The 16,557-nt window shown below is 41.7% G+C and overlaps 1 long non-coding RNA gene across 2 annotated transcripts; it reads left to right on the plus strand.

Moving 5' to 3' along the window:
* The first annotated feature begins 86 nt into the window (after positions 1–86).
* LOC122237857 lies at positions 87–7,703 on the plus strand. 2 transcript variants are annotated; one of them, XR_006216550.1, is made up of 5 exons: positions 87–121; positions 1,223–1,461; positions 4,809–4,920; positions 7,364–7,482; positions 7,580–7,703. It is a non-coding gene; the product is annotated as an uncharacterized LOC122237857 (long non-coding RNA). The 2 variants fall into 2 exon arrangements; XR_006216549.1 differs by lacking the exon at positions 87–121 and adding an exon at positions 887–1,053.
* The last annotated feature ends 8,854 nt before the right edge of the window (positions 7,704–16,557 follow it).

The raw sequence follows: 16,557 nt of genomic DNA on the forward strand, positions 1-16,557 counted from the left end.
AAGCCGAGGAACACCTGGGGCCACCAGAAGCTGGAAGATGCAAGGAAGGATCCTTCCCTCTGCTTCAGAGAAGGCACAGCCCTGCCAACACATTGACTGCAGACTTCTGGCCTCCAGAACTGTGAGAGAATAGATTTCTGTTGTTTTAAGCCGCCCAGTTTGTGGTACTTTGTCACAGCAGCCATAGGAAACTAATGTAAGAGGTAACTGAAAATTAACAAATTCCAAATGCCAACATTACACAAGAGCACTACAAGAAATAAAAAAGCTGTGGGGACAGCAGGGAGACCTGCATGGCTCAGTAGATTAAGCATCCAGCTTCAGCTCAGGTCATGATTTCATGGCTCATGAGTTCGAGTCCCAGGGCTCTGTGCTGACAGCTCAGAGCCTCGAGCCTGTTTTAGATTCTGTGTCTCCCTCGCTCTCCGCTCCTCCCCCACTCACGCTGTGTCTCTCTCTGTCTCTGAAAAATGAATAAACCTTAAAAATAATTTTTTAAAAAATCTGGGGGGTAGGGGGTGTTCATAAGCTAGCGTCACGCTATCCTTGTATTTCTTATTCTAGGGAAATGTTAAGAATATACTACTTTGCCACTTTTCTTCACTGGGCCTATTTACCAATTCAGATGGGAAAATGGACTTTTGCAGTTGTGGGGTCACCTGAGCCTTTGCTCCAAACTCTGGGAACCAAAAAGGACTCGTGTAGAGTCTGAGGGGCTTTGGTTTTCCTAAGAAATAAAACTTGAGCTAAACCGAACCATACAACAGATCAAGTCTGACACGCTTATAAAGAACATGGCTCTCTATCACGGCATAAAATTGCTGAATGACAAACTCAAGCCGTGATTTTTCTCAGTGGATTTTTTCACTTTGTCTTGCAGGTGGGTGATGGGTGACGGTGGCAGAACAGGTTCTACAGAAATGTCTGGCATCCCTTGTTCCCAAGCTTTGAAGCCTCTGCCAAATACATAGAGACGTCACATTTAACATCCTGTTACAAAGGCGTAGAATGAGTGGGTGTGAGCTAAGGATTTTGCGCCGGACTGGCACACGGGTAGGCACCCGAAAATGGGAGCCATTGTTCTTTCTTCATGAAAGATATATAATCTCAATTTTATAAGAGGCAGAATCGTTGCCGAAATTCACCAAACTCTTTAACCGTGCCTATAATCTGCAATTCTACTGCCTGAATAATAAAGTTTTGGTGTATCTCTTTGTTTCAGGGATCAACGAATGGGGATGAAAATGCTATCAATCTGAGCTCCCAATGCTTCAAGGAGACACCTAAAGAAGAGGAGAGTTAAGTTTTTCTGTCCCACTGCCTCCCAGAGGTGGTAATTGACCAACCCTGCAGAACACAGATGGGAAAGATGTCCCATACTCTTACCCTCTAAATGGAAGATTGGAAAAGAATATCGAGAGAGGGAAAAGAAGTGGATACATACGAGCTATGGGTGTAAAGGTAAAAACAGAGCATGGGAGATAGGAAAACTGACAGCTCTATACTCTTCAAAATACATACATATATATATATATATATATATATATATATTAGCTTATATATATATAGCTTATATATATATATAGCTTATATATATATAGCTTATATATATATATATAGCTATATATATATATAGCTTATATATATATAGCTTATATATATATAGTTTATATATATATATTTATATATAGTTTATACATATATATAGCTTATATATATATAGTTTATATATTTATATATATATATATATATATATATATATATATATATATATATAGTTATGTTAGTCACTTTTATCTTCAAGTGAATTGACCTGATATTTTGTTCCATTTCACTTTAAATTTTAGGGGCGCCTGGGTGGCTCAGTCGGTTGAGCGACCGACTTCAGCTCAGGTCACGATCTCACAGCTCGTGAGTTCGAGCCCTGTGCCGGGCTCTGTGCTGACAGCTTAGAGCCCGGAGCCTGCTTCTGATTCTGTGTCTCCCTCTCTTTCTGCCCCTAACCCACTCACATTCTGTCTCTGTCTCTCTCAAAAATAAATAAACATTAAAAAAACTGTGTAATTTTATTGTTGTATACAGAAAGCAACACTAAAAATCTAGGGGACTATAAGTTGACAGCGAGATCACCCGAACGGGTGAAGGAAAGTCTGAAGAGGTTGGCAGACCTAAGGGGTACTGAGCTGGCTGGAACCAAAGGCATCACACCTCAGCCTGATCCCTGTCAGATCTCTGAGTCATCTATAGAATCTTTTTCTTTTTTAATTCATTTTTTAAAAATTTTAACTCCAATACACTTAACCTACAGTGTTATATTAGTTTCAGGTGTAAAATGCAGGCTCCAAGAATTCTCTACGTGACTCTCTGCTCATCTGGGAGGTGTACCCTGAATCCCTTTCACTTATTTCGTCTCTTTTTTCTTTGCTTGTTTTGTTTCTTAAATTCTGCCTGTGAGTGAAGTCATATGGTATTTGTCTTTCTCTGACTGATTATTTCACCTGGCATTTTACTCTCTGGCTCCATCCACGTTATTGCGAGTGGCAAGGTTTCATTCTTTCTTATGGTTGAATAATATTCCCTTACGTATATATGCCACCTCGTCTTTATCCATTCATTTATCAGTGGTCACTTGGGCTGCTTCCGTAATTTGGGTCTTGTAAATAATGTTGCTATAAACACAGGGGTGTGTGTAGTCTTTTGAATTAGTGTTGTTGTATTTTTTGCTCAATACCCAGCAATGCAATACTGGATTGTTGGGTACCTCTATTTTTTAACATTTTGAGAAATCTCCATACCATTTTCCACAGCGGCTGCACCAGTTTGCATTCCCAACAAGAGTGCAAGAGGGTTCTTTTTTCTCCACGTCCTCACCAACACTTGGTTTTTCTTTGTGTTTTTTATTTTATTATTTTTTTAATGTTTATTTTTGAGAGAGAGAGAGCGAGAGAACAGAGAAGGGGCAGAGAGAGAGGGAAACACAGAATCTGGAGCAGGCTCCGGGCTCTGAGCTGTCAGCACAGAGCCCAACACGGGGCTCGAACCCACCAACCTCGAGATCGTGACCTGAGTTGTAGTTGGACGCTTAACCGACTGAGCCACCCAGGCGCCTCCATATTTTTTTATTTTAGCCATTCTGACAGGTGTGAGGTAATAGCTCACTGTAGTTTGGCTTGCATTTCCCTAATGATGAATGATGTTGAGCACATAGAATCTTTTTTTTTTTAACCTCCAAAGTCTCCAAAGGCAAATTTACCCACACCCACATCTCGAGCCCTGACCGTCTTCCTTCACCAACACCCCAGCGTCGAGTCCCCATCTTAACTCTTGGACGTGGCTTTCACAATTCACCCAGACACCAGGCTAAGCACCACCCTCACCCTTCCCCCACCACGTTAATTTTGCTTTTCTCTTCTCCAGTACGATCACTTCTGTCCAAGTCTGACACCTATCACCTGCAGCATTACAAAATCAGCCTCCTAGCCAGTCTCCCTGCTGTGTTCCCTCGGTCCTGCTGGAGAGATGGCTCAAAACCAAGTCAGGCATTCCCTTTCCAGCCGCGGTACTTTTCTTGCCTGCAGAATGAAGACTACGCCCCTCAGATGGCACCTTCTTCCAGAACACACCTTAGCTGCTGCTGCTCATGAGATCACACGTGCACACATTTACACCAACACACATTCACTGATTCTCAAGAACCACTCCATGGTCTTGGGCCTGCCCGTTCCTCTGCCTGACACCCTTTCCCCTTTCCCTGCCCGAAGTCTCATCTTCCAAGGACCGGTTCACTGTGTGTCCTCTCACTGGCTTCCCTCAGGCCACCCCCTGCCCCCTCCCATCTAGGAAGGGGGCTCACGGCCCTGCGTGACAGGTAGGCATTGTTCCTCCTTAGGACCCCACGCGGTACCAGACAGATTCAGTGTGTGCGCCTTGGGATGGCGGTGGCCTGGGGTGGATTATGCCACTAAAGAAAGTCCAAGAAACAAGAGAACATCGTTTTCAAGTGACAAGCATGGAAGCAAACTAAATGAATAAGGAAAGAGTCACTGAAATGAGAAGAAAGAAGTATGTGGGACAATGGGCACATACGTTCAGCTCACCAAATGAGACGAGATGATGTCACGTCCTTCGTTGTTTTCAAGTGGCTTGACATGACATTCTGTCCAATTTGACTTTAAGCACTGGAATAGTACAACATATCCTTTAAAAAAAAAGAGAGAGAGAGCCATTTATTTCCATATTCGCCAGGAACTGGTAATTGGTCCGGTGCTCAGAAAAGAACCTGATTCCCTTGATACAGCCAACAGTTCAACTTCTGAATGAGGATGTGGGTTGAGTAAAAATAAAAACAATGTTTGATACATTTTTTCCTTTTTATCTGCAGGAATAAACAGATTAGCTAGACTATAGATTGGAATTTTAAAACTCCCGGGAAACACATTTCCTTAGTTACATATCTAGACAATGAGAAACCCTTGACACTGGGCCACATTCCAAACAGTGATGTTCAGATGCACTGCAAGGAAGTTCAAGGGCATGCTTTGATGACAAAGAGGAATGTGCTGAAGCAGATAGGGGGCGAATTTATAAGGTTCTCCTCTTCTGCCCGGAAGGAAATCCATCTGTTCATTTCCCAAGGGCACATCATCTCCAAAAGTCATGCTGGGAATTATGTTCACCTGTCCCTTAGGACAAAGTTAATCAGCAGTGAAATTTATGTCTTATTGAAGAGAGAACAGGAGAAAAGAGACCAAGTGTAAATCCTGAACCTCTAACAAAATATTACAAGAGTTGTCCTTTTAACTTTACAGGCCCTGGCTGGAACTTTTTGCCAAAAGGATGGTGGAGAGGTAGCTGCAAGTAGGATTCTTTGGGGGAAGTCAATCCAAAGTGGGTTGGAAGAACGAGGCCCGCAACAAGCAGGTAATAGCCCCAGTTTGTTCTCATCTCTCTCTATCCATGCCCTGGGCAATCCCTTCCCACACTCACTCTGGCCTTGGCCGTGTGACTTGACAAAAGCGAGCAGAGACTTGCAGAGTACTGGTGCATTAGAGCGGCCCCCTCTTGCTGCCGGAACCCCAGAACCACACACAAAGTGCCCCCCGCAGCCTCCCAGATGCCGAGAGACCCTAAGGACAGGCCAGGCTGTGTGGACACCTCAGCTGCCCCAACAGCCCCCAGCCCCCATGTCAGAGGGTAAGGCCAGCAGAAGCGTCACCCAGCCAAGCCACAGAATGAAGAGAAATAATAAGTTATTGTTGTAAGCCATGGATTCTTGATATACTCTTTATGCAGCCAAGGCCCACTGGTTCAGTACTTTCAGTCTTGAAGATAGAAATCATGCTGTACGTAAGTGCGGGTTAGTCATAATTCAATTATATGTGAATGGAAAACACATTGTCAAATTCTCTAAAGTCTACAAATGGATTTTAAAGTAGCCAAATCTCTCACCAGGATGTCGTTTCTTACCAATGTCCTCTCTTACTTTTTACCTGCCTTATCATACAGTTCAAAATTCAAATACTTTATAGGTCTCCCTTAAGGAACTTCCTCTTCTCCTAACCATTTATAGATAAGAACTCTTGCCTCCAGGAGGTGAGTTTTATTGTCCCCACGATAAGCAACGTTTTACAGGCGATGTGACTAACAAGTGGCCCAGCTGGGGCTTCCAAATCCTGTGTCATTGCTACCCCTGGGAATCTTCCATCTGACCAATCCCCCAGTCAGCCCCCTCTCAAAGGGATCAGCGCGTGTTCCCCCAGCCAAAGTGGGGGCACCTTTTCCAATTAATTAAGACTGTTATTTACCGCACAGCCAGAAGCCATTCGGAATATCGTGATGAGTATTGTTCATGAATTGCACTCTAGTAAAATCAAATGCCCAAGAAATTTTAAATACATTTAAATCAAAACACAAACAACATGTGGCTGGGGTTTGATAATAGCATAGGGCATCAACTGACCATCTTTCTAACGATCATGCAGAAAGATTCCAATTCTGATGGGGTCATTTTCTTTTGATTCACTGCCTTCTTCATTCTACCGACTGTATTTTATGTATCCGCAACAAAGTGCTATTCCAATTTAGAATTTACATTTGTAGTCTCCAATTATATAGCAACATTCTACTTTAGAAATGCTCAATTACATTTTCAGTGACCAAGAAAAAATATTTTTATTATTATTTTTAAATTAAAAAAAAAAACCATTTATTCATTTTAGAGAGATCTTGAGCAGGGAGAGGCAGAGACAGAAGGAGACACAGAATCTGAAGCAGGCTCTAGGCTCTGAGCTGTCAACACAGAGCCCAACGTGGGGCTCAAACCTTCGAGCCATGAGATTGTGACCTGAGCCAAAGTCAGACACTTAACCTACTGAGCCACCCAGGTGCCCTGAGAAAAAATATTTTTAATCAGCTTTAGAGTTCTGTATCAAAATTAGCCTGAACCAACTTCTAAGATTTTTTATGTAACTCCTTCTGCAAAACTAACTGAATTTTAAAAGTGTCTAGGTTTTCAACACTTGCATTTGACTTACAGAATGACTAACTCAAGTCTAAAGACAAATGGAGGAGGGGCTAAGGATTTGGGTTATTGTTAATGCTACATTGGTTTGTGGACTGGACACACTTTTTTTTAAATGTTTATTTTTGAGAGAGAGAGAGAGAGTGTGAGCAGGGGAGGGGCAGAGAGAGAAGGAGACACAGAATCCGAAGCAGGCTCCAGGCTCTGAGCTGTCAGCCCGGAGCCCGACACGGGGCTCGAACTCATGAGCGGCAAGATCATGACCCTAACTGAAGTCGGACGCTCAACCGACTGAGCCACCCAGGATCCCCTAAACACACTTGTTTTAATGCCACTGCCTCGTGTTGGCTCTTGACCTTATATTCCGTAGCTGGAATTAGAGAGATAGATATACCTAGAGAACTAGATGCACCTAAATACTGCCTTTTGTTTCGAGTCACTACCACGTCATCACTGTGAGCACACTACTTCCTCTCTGCTACGCTCTGGAGACTTACAGGTTCCCTTCTTTATTATATTTTCAAAATGCTAGGGAAGGAGTATCATGGGGTTCAATCTCTACGATCACCCAGATACAGATGAATCTAGTCTCATCGATGTTAATAAAAAATACTATTTTAAACTGCCTAGTATATGTTACATATATTATGAAGGTTCGTTAACTCATTCATCTTTATAACACTCTGGTTGAGTAGGAACTAATCGCTCCATTTTATACTTGGAGAAAAAAGTGAAGACCCTGAGAGCCGAATGTGCCCCAAGGTAAACAAAGCATGGCCAAGCCAGGCTTACACTCACGTCTGTTCAGTGTCAGAGCTGGCACTGACTGTCTTCACTCTATAGGTCTGAAAGTCGCTTCTCCTCTCCACACCTCTGAATCCACATCAGGAAAATAAGAAGATTGGAGCCCACCTTCTCATGGCCCTTCCAGCCCCAACAAGTGTTTCTTTGGACACACCATGGTAGGCTCGTCCATTTCCCCCTTGTTGGGTTTTGTCCGGGTCAAGAACCGAAGTGTACCTGCTCTGTTGTTAACATGATGTGTTGTTATTGATCCAGGTGAACCGAAAAGCTGATAAAATGCCTGACCGATGGCATCCAACTTCACAGACAACTGACAAGTTTTACAAGTTTAACAGGTTCTGTTTTGAATGGCTTCTACAAGATGGAGGTGGAGGAGAATGTTGGCCTGATGAGAAAATGAACTTTTTCTCAAAAGCTCATGCTCAGAAATTGTTCTATGTTACGGCGTTCATTTTCTAGCTCCTGGGCTGACCAAATCCCATGCAACCCAGAGGGGAGCAATACACATTTCTGCACCTTTCTCAACGATGTGCATGTGAAATCACTATCCACATGTCACTGATACATAACCTCTCTGTTCCTCATACTCAAGTTGCCTCAGTGGAATTCACCCCATCTCCGTCTGTTGATGTGAAACATAACTGTGAAAAGGAGCAAGATAGGACACAGAACTTTCCAGGGCGGTCTAGAGTGTTTTCTCCTTTTAGCAATGAGTGGCAGAGAACAGAAATACAGACGAGAGTTTGCCAAATTTATTAACTTTTACTTTATGCATATAAATTAAATCCTATGGAATGGGGCAACAGTTCCTTTTAAAGCACTATAGCTTTGATATCTTTAGGCTAAAACTTCCCCTTGAATCTAGGGGCGCCTGGGTGGCTCGGTCGGTTGAGCTTCCAACTTCGGCTTAGGTCATGATCTCACGGTTTGTGGGTCTAAGCCCCACGTCGGGCTCTGTGCTGACACTTCGGAGCCTGGAGCTTGCTTCAGATTCTGTGTCTCCTTCTCTCTCTGCCCCTCCCCTGCTCACACTCTGCCTCTCTGTCTCTCAAAAATGAATAAATGTTAAAAAAAAGATTTTTAAAAAAAATTTTTAAAAACTTCCCCTTTAATTTAAACTTCCTAATTGAAGCTTAATGCCTAGCAGTATACAGTTTTTGCCTGTTACTGGGTTTAAGGGATTTCCCACACGTATTTAGACATAAAATAATATGGTAAACAAAACATTGAGTCATTCATAGACTTGTACTATCTGCTTAGCAGCCATAAGAAAGTGTATTCAGACATCCAGGAAGAAAAAGAGAGAATGTGTTTCTTACTATTTGTAAGCATACAACATTGACTACAGTTACAGCCATGATATTATTAAAAATGACCTTCCAAAAGAAGAAATAATGTAAAAATAGGAAAATGGGATATAAGGTCATCTGTTTACCAATCTACACTATAGTTACCAAATATATTCTGGAAGTTCAAAGTGAAGTTCGAATGTAAATTTTGAGGCTCATGACTGATTTAAGTGTTGAATTTTGCCCTTGCTGTTTGTCACTATGTAAAGAGTGCTTCTATATCATGCATAAACATGAAAAACACTTGGAAATATAGAAAAATAGCACCCAATTCTCTTCCTGAAATAAGTGCATATCATTTCTTGTGTGTGCATTTCTGGGAACAACTGAACGTCACGTCACAATAGAATTCAGCTTTATTTTTCATCTAAGAGTAGGTCTAGTTGTGGCCATTTTAAAAGGTGGCGCATTCACAATTATGGAAGAGATGTTTGTGTCAGAAGAATGCGCAACTTGACTTTCAAAGTCTGAAAGATGGAGAAACTTAACTGACTGTAAACTTGTAAAAGTTGAGTTTTTCAAATTGGGTTGGGGTGACTGGGTGGCCCAGTTGGTTGAGCATCCAACTCTTGGTTTCTGCTTAGGTCATGACCTCATGGTTCATGGGTTCTAGCCTCTTGTTGGGCTTTGTGCTGGCAGTTGGAGCCTGCCTGGGGTCCTTTCTCTCCCTCGCTCTGCCTCTCTCCTGCTTGTGCCCTATCTCTCTCAAAATAAATAAGTAAACTTTTTTAAACTCTAAAAAATAAAATAAATAAAATAAATTCTACAGAAAGGAAAAATTGAAAATGTATAAAATCTCAAAGAAAATAAAAAGCAATAGTAAATCATACCTCTTCAAGAACAGTTAATATTTTAGTGTATCTCCTTCTGCTGTTTTCCAATACACGTATATATCTTTTTAACCTAATTGGTTTCATATTGCAATTTGATTTTATAATGTGTTTATTATAAAGGGTACTACAGTGGACATCCTTATAGCTAAATCTTCCCACATCCTTAGTTTATTTCCTTGAAGCAAATACCTAGAATGTTAATTGATAAATCATTGAGACAGCACATATCTAAGTCTTTAAAAAAACAAACTGCAACATCACCTCTGCAAAAATTCACTATTTACTTTCCCTCCGGTAATGACTTTTTCCCCAACTCTAGCCAAGATTGGGTAGTATTTTTCCCCTTAACATTTCCAGTTCAAGAAGAGAAAACTGGGGACACCTGGGTGGCTCAGTTGGTTAAGCATCTGACTTCAGCTCAGGTCATGGTCTCAAGGTTCTTGAGTTCGAGCCCCACGTCAGGCTCTGTGCCAACAGCTCAGAGCCTGGAGCCTGCTTCAGATCCTGTGTCTCCCTCTCTCTCTCTGCCCCTCTCCCGCTCATTCTCTGTCTCTCTCTCCTTCAAAATAAACATTAAATTTTTTTTTTTTTTTAAAAGAAGAGAAAACTGGCTTCCCCATGTTTGGTTTTGGATTTATGTGAATAAAAGAGTCATTTAATTGATCACTTTTTAATTCTTATTTTATTTTATTTTTTAGAGAGAGACGGAAAGTGTGAATGGGGGAGAGGGGCAGAGAGAGAGAATCCTGAGCACTCCACACTCAGCGCAAAGACTGATGCCACAACCATGAGATCATGACCTGGAGTCGAAATCAAGAGACAGACGCCCAAACGACTGAGCCATTCAGGTACCCCTAACTGAACACTTTTGACTATACTTATAGGTGTTTATTTACTTCTATGACTGTGCATTTTCTTTGCCCAGTTTTCACAGGGGTATTAAGTGTTCCTATTGACTTGCCATATAGACGTAAAATATCGACTACTCTTCTGCTACAAAAACTGAAAAAAAATTTGTCCAAATTTTGAGGCATTACTAAAGTTAAAATGTTAAGCTTCCATACAGTTAAGCCTGCCAAGCCTTTTCTCTACAATTGCCATCTTTGATGTTTTGCTTAGAAAGCCTTTGCACAGCCTATACATTTAACCCCCTCTCTACTTCCTTCCACTTCTTTCAGAATTCCTTTTTGTATGTAACAATATGGTCCACCTAAACTTGTTTTCCTTGGTTCTCTATGTATTTTGTGATGCAGACATATGTTTTTTTTCTTCTCCCAAAACTCAGGGGTTGCCACAACACAATTGAATTTTCATGCCTTTCTCTATAAGTTGAAATTCCACCTTATCAAATTATAACTTTATATATAAGTAGGATCTGTGTTTTTTACTATATTTTATACTTTATTTTAAAAAATTTTTAATGTTTCTTTATTTTGAGAGAGACATGGAGTGAGAGCGGGTGAGGGGCAGAGAGAGAAGGAGACACAGAATCCGAAGCAGGCTCTAGGCTCCGAGATGTCAGCACAGAGCCCGACGTGGGGCTCGAACTCACAGACTGTGAGATCATGACTGGAGCTAAAGTCAGATGCTTAACGGACTGAGCCACACAGGCACCCCTTGACTATTTTTATTAATCCGTCTTCCTATTCTAGTACTACATTCCCACTTGAATTATTAATTAGACCTTTATAGCACATTTAACAGCCAGCATGCATGCACTTTACATTTTGCTCTTTCAGAAATTTCTTAATGTATTTCATTCGTTTATATTTCAAAATGAGCTTTGCAATTACCTATTCAGTCTTAGCATGACTTTTTATTGGATTTGCACAGAATCTTTACATGAATTTGGAAAGCATTACTATCATTATAGTTCTCGGTTTTTCCATTTAGGAGTTTGCCATGGTTGTGATGCAGCATAAATTTTTGCACATGCACACACACACACGTGTGCACACATACATGAACTTGTAAATAAGAAAATACCCAATCTCAAAATGAAAACTATGCCAAAGACTTACAGGAATCTAGTCCACGGCATGGCAAATATGTTTGCTCTGCAGTAGACAGGAATGGACAGGGTTGAAGAGAAGCAGGCTGTGTAAGATAGCAAATGGCAACTGGGTCCTGGGAACACCCCACCCATACCATGCAGCCTTATCTTTGTAAAGCAGCATCCTAATGCTAAGCCAAGAAAGGTTTGGAGCCCTCAGAAGATAAAACTTAAGCAAGCTTTTTGTCCTATGTGGCATGATACCCCAGAATGCCTTCTGATACATATGAGAGGGATGGAAAATAGATTCATGCTTTTGTTTGTTTTTGTGAGAGAGAGCATGAGTAGGGGAGGGGCAGAGAGAGAGGGAGAGACAGAATCCCAAGCAGACTCCATGCCCAGCAGGGGTACAAATGTGGGGCTTGATCTCATGACCATGAGATCATGACCTGAGCCAAAATCAAGTCAGACACTTAACCAACTGAGCCACTTAGGGCCTCCAATTCTTGCTTTAGGTAGGCAGTCACCATACAGAGTGAAATAGGATAGATTAGAAGTGATATACCATCATAGGAGCCTTATTCACAAAAGCCAAAAGGTGGACACAACCCAAATGTCTATTGACAGGTGACTAGATACACAAAAGGTGGCATACACATACAATGAAATATTAACTCAGCTTTTAAAAAGAAAGAAAACTCTGGAGGCACCTGTGTGACTCCATCAGTTAAGCATCTGTCTCTTTATTTCCACTCTCCTTGTGATCTGGCGGTTCATGAGATCAAGCCCCAAATCAAGCCCTGCTTGGGATTCTCTCTCTCTGCCCCTCCCCCACTCACGCTCACTCACACTCACTCTTTCCCCCCCCCCCAAATAAATAAATAAAGTTTTAAAAATCAACAAAAAGAAAGAAAATCCTGATGGATGAACCTTGAGGACATTATGCTAAGAGAAATAAGTCAGTTATGAAAAGACAAATAGTGTAGAATTCCTAAGGTGCACAGAGTAGTCAAATTCACAGATTTTTTTTTAAGTGATGAATGCTGTAACCTCCAAATGTGTTATAGTGTGGGAATTTTATGAAACTTCTTTCATCTATGTAGTACACATTTATTGAGTACCTACTGTGAGCTAGGCAGTATCCTAGGTGCTGAGATACAGCCACGGACAAGTGTAGCGAGGTTCCTAGTGTTTGGATCCTCCAATGCGATGGGAGAAACACAGACTATAAACGGGTCAATACATAATTAATTTGAAAAGTTTTGGTAGTGATAAGTTCCACAAAGAAAACAAATCTGGGTGATGTGATACTGAGCTGACTGGGCACCACTTTAAATTAGACACCAAAAGTTATATATTTTTTACAACTTTGGGCACAAAGGCTAGAAAAAGCACTGTTGGGCTAGTTGCCAACAAGGTAAGCTGATGCTAATATCAAAGGGACCCAGTTCAGCTCAGGCTGTTTTAATGCTGTTTTACAATAGAGAATGATTATAATTTAATTTTTGATCAGTTATTTTTTATTCTATAACCTACTGAAGTGGATTGGCCGTTGAAAGACTAGTGACAGTGTTTAGGGCCTTCGTCTGTGGAGAGTAAAGTATAAGGACCTTGTATAGGGACTCTGAGGACACCTCTGGGAACCTCTTGGCCTGCTGAAGTCTGTAACGTGACTTCCAAGATAAGGCACTGCGGAAGACTGGGATTTTGTACTAGGTGTTATCTGTGAGCCACTCTGTGAAGGCCGACAGAACACCTAGCCTTAGTCCCTTTAGAATTAATGGCTGGGAACTCACTATTCATCTGGAAACCTAGGGCACTGTAAATAGAGTCTTGTCTTACCATAGGGCCCGTCTTCAGAAAAGAAAGCTATTATAGGGTCTGGGGATCAGCTTACACTGACAGGTACTAATCTTAGCAATAATTCATTCCATGCCACGATTCGTGCTTTGTGTCTCACTCAGCCTTACGGTGAACTTTGGAGCCCACAGAACAAAGAACTCAGGTCTATAATCAGATACTACACTAAGTGCTATCATTTCTTTCTCTTATTATCATAGAGAGTTACCCCCACAGGGCTCCACTTCATCGTCCTAAATATCTAGAGCTATCCTATATTTCCTTGTTTTCTATGCTGAGGATTAGTAAGCATTCAAGCAACAAACAAGCAAATTTCTTTACGGAGATGCGTTGACAACCTGTTTTGGCCAGACAGTCATCTGTAAGAGCAGTCTGTGGATACGATGTCTAAGAATGCAGGACAGAAGGAGATACAATTGATTTGTGAAGTGGATACGGTAGCCAGGCTCTAAGATGGATTTCAGGGCAGAACAGAACAAGAGGAAAATGACCCCTGCCCTCAAAGAATTTACAACCTAGCTAGACAACCAGGTGATTCAAGTAATGAGGAATTGTGGCAGGTGCTATAATAGAAAAGGGTGTATGGCAGGACCCAATAGGAAAAGTTAACTCAATCCGGGAGACTGAGAAGCCCTCCCAGGAAAAATAGCATTTAAGCAAAGGTCTGAAGGGTACCTTGGGGTTGGGAAAGGGCAGGCAGGACTCTAGGAAAAGAAGACAGAAGAGGTAAAGATCTTGGGACAAAAGGGAACACAATGCTTTGGAAAAGAATGGGGTAAAAATCCAGTTTTGGGGGGTAATGGTGTGAGAAGGAGATAGGGAGAAGGGAGATGGGTAGGAGTGGGTAGCTGGGGCTGCATTGTAGATGGCATTAAAAGGGGTTAATTTAGGCACAAGATTCAGCCTTGAAGGCCGGTGTGGCTAAGAGAAAGGGAGAGAGGAAGCACGGGTGTAGGAAACGAGTTAGAAGCCAGTTTAAGGGAAGACGGGAGAACGTCACAGGCTTAGGTAGAGGCAGTGGGGAAGGCGGAGGAATGGAAGGGCAGGAGACAGATATAGGAGGCAGAACATACTGACTCTGGCCCTCCCAGGTCACACAGCCTGGACTTCATTCAATCCACACAGGAATCTACATGAGAAGGTGATTCAGATCCCGTAAAGTCTTTATGAAGTCTCTTTGCTGTCCTATACAACAAAAAGTTAGGTTCCAAGGTAAAGGCAAACTGTGAAATGCATTCAAAAGAAAAAATATCCTCTCAGAGCTGAAAAGGATTTCAATTGTGGTTTTGTTTTTTGTTTTCTTTTTGGCTGCACTGGCTTTGTGCCCTATACTTCCCTAAGCCTAAGAACTCCGTGGGGCTTGTAAACACAAATGTCATCACATTACCCAGAGGAGTCCCATTCAGTGGGAATCTGTGTTTTCCCTAAGTGATGGCCCCAGGTGATCTTTAGTTCAGACAAATTAGGGAGCTGCTGGGCCATGGGAGACATGCTGATATTCTCTTGTATGTGGTCTTTATTATTGGACTCCACTTACACAAAACTCTAGAAAATGCAAACCAATCTATAGAGACAGAAAGCAGATCAGTGGTTGCCTGGAAATAGGGGTGGCAGGCGGAGATGAGAGGGAGGAGTACCAAGGGCAGAAAGAAACTTCTGTAGGTAGTGGATAGGTTTGCCATCTTGATTAGGGTGATGGTTTCACAGGTGTGTGTACATGTTGAAATCAAGGCTGGGGCAATATTCTTGCAGGTATTGGGTGTCCTGATTCCAACACCTGTATCTGGAGGGGCAAGGATGCCTTGTTGGTATATCTAGCTGACCCACAAATCTCAGACAGGAATGACTTTACCAGTGAAAGAGTATTAGTAACAGGAACTATGTTCATCATCAAAGTCTCTGATTGGAGACTGGAGACAAACACAGGTAAATAGCTGAAGACAGCTGAAGTGTGTATATTCTGGAGTGTGACTTTGACTCAAGGCTCTCTAATGTCATCTGATCACCGTTAGAGCAACTTAGAAGGTGGGAGCAATCAAACTGTGCATCAAAGGATGAATGGATAAACCAAATGGGGCATATGGATACAGTGCGATACTATTTAGCCACACAAAGGAAGGAAATTCTGGTACGCGCTACGACATGGATGAATCGTAAGGACATTATCCTAAGTGAAATGGGCCAATCATAAATACTATGTGATTTCACTCCTATGAAGTGTCTCTCGTACTCAAATTCACAGGGACAGAAAGTGGGATGGTGGTTGCCGGGGCTGGAAGCCTGAGGACCGGTGGTGGGATGGGGAGTTTTCGGCCGATGGGTAGAGTTTCAGTGTGGGAAGATGAAAAAGTTCAAGAGATGGTTGGTGGTGAGAGCAACATAACAGTCTGAATGAGCTTAATGCCGACGGGCCGTGTACTTAAAAATGGTTAAGATGGTAAATTCCATGCCATGTGTATTTTACCACAACTTAAAAAATACTTTAAGTTTATTTATTTTGAGAGAGAGAGATCAGAGGGGAGCAAAGAGAGAGGGAGACAGAGAACCCCACGCAGGCTCCTTGCTGTCAGTGCAGAGCCTGATGCGGGGCTCAATCTCATGAACCAGGAGATCACGACCTGAGCCAAACCAAGCATCAGCTGCTTAACCGACAGAGCCATCCAGGTGCCCCTAAAAACATTTTTAAGACATGAGACGTGATTCCTTTCCCTGGTATTATCCACTCTAGAATGCTCAAAATTGTTTCAAATCAACACTTAACTTTGATTTTTAGAAGTATGTGGTTTTAATTTTAACCAAGTATAAAGGTAGTGCACTTCCATTGTAAGAAATAGGGGAACTGAGAAAAATATTAAGAATTTTTAGTAAAATATAAGATCATGACTGTCACACAAATATAAAATGAACAGGTGTCAAAGATGTTGTTTACTTTATTATTAGTAAGAGAAGAAGTATGTTACATTGACAGGTAAACAGCTAATATGAATTTACAAATTGGTCAGTATCGACTAGGCAATAATAACTTAGGTTCTACTGACACAAACTTATTTGCATTAGGACCCTGTGGTAGATACAACTGAAAAGTGTGCTAGACAGGACACCCAGTAGCACCCTTCCCTTGTTTGGTCTCTTCAAAATCTTCCACGGGGCTAAAACAACAACAACAACAACATCATCATCATCCTTTGGAAACCCTCA

This window comes from Panthera tigris, chromosome B1 (genome assembly GCF_018350195.1).
Source record: "Panthera tigris isolate Pti1 chromosome B1, P.tigris_Pti1_mat1.1, whole genome shotgun sequence".
Classification (NCBI taxonomy): domain Eukaryota; kingdom Metazoa; phylum Chordata; class Mammalia; order Carnivora; family Felidae; genus Panthera; species Panthera tigris.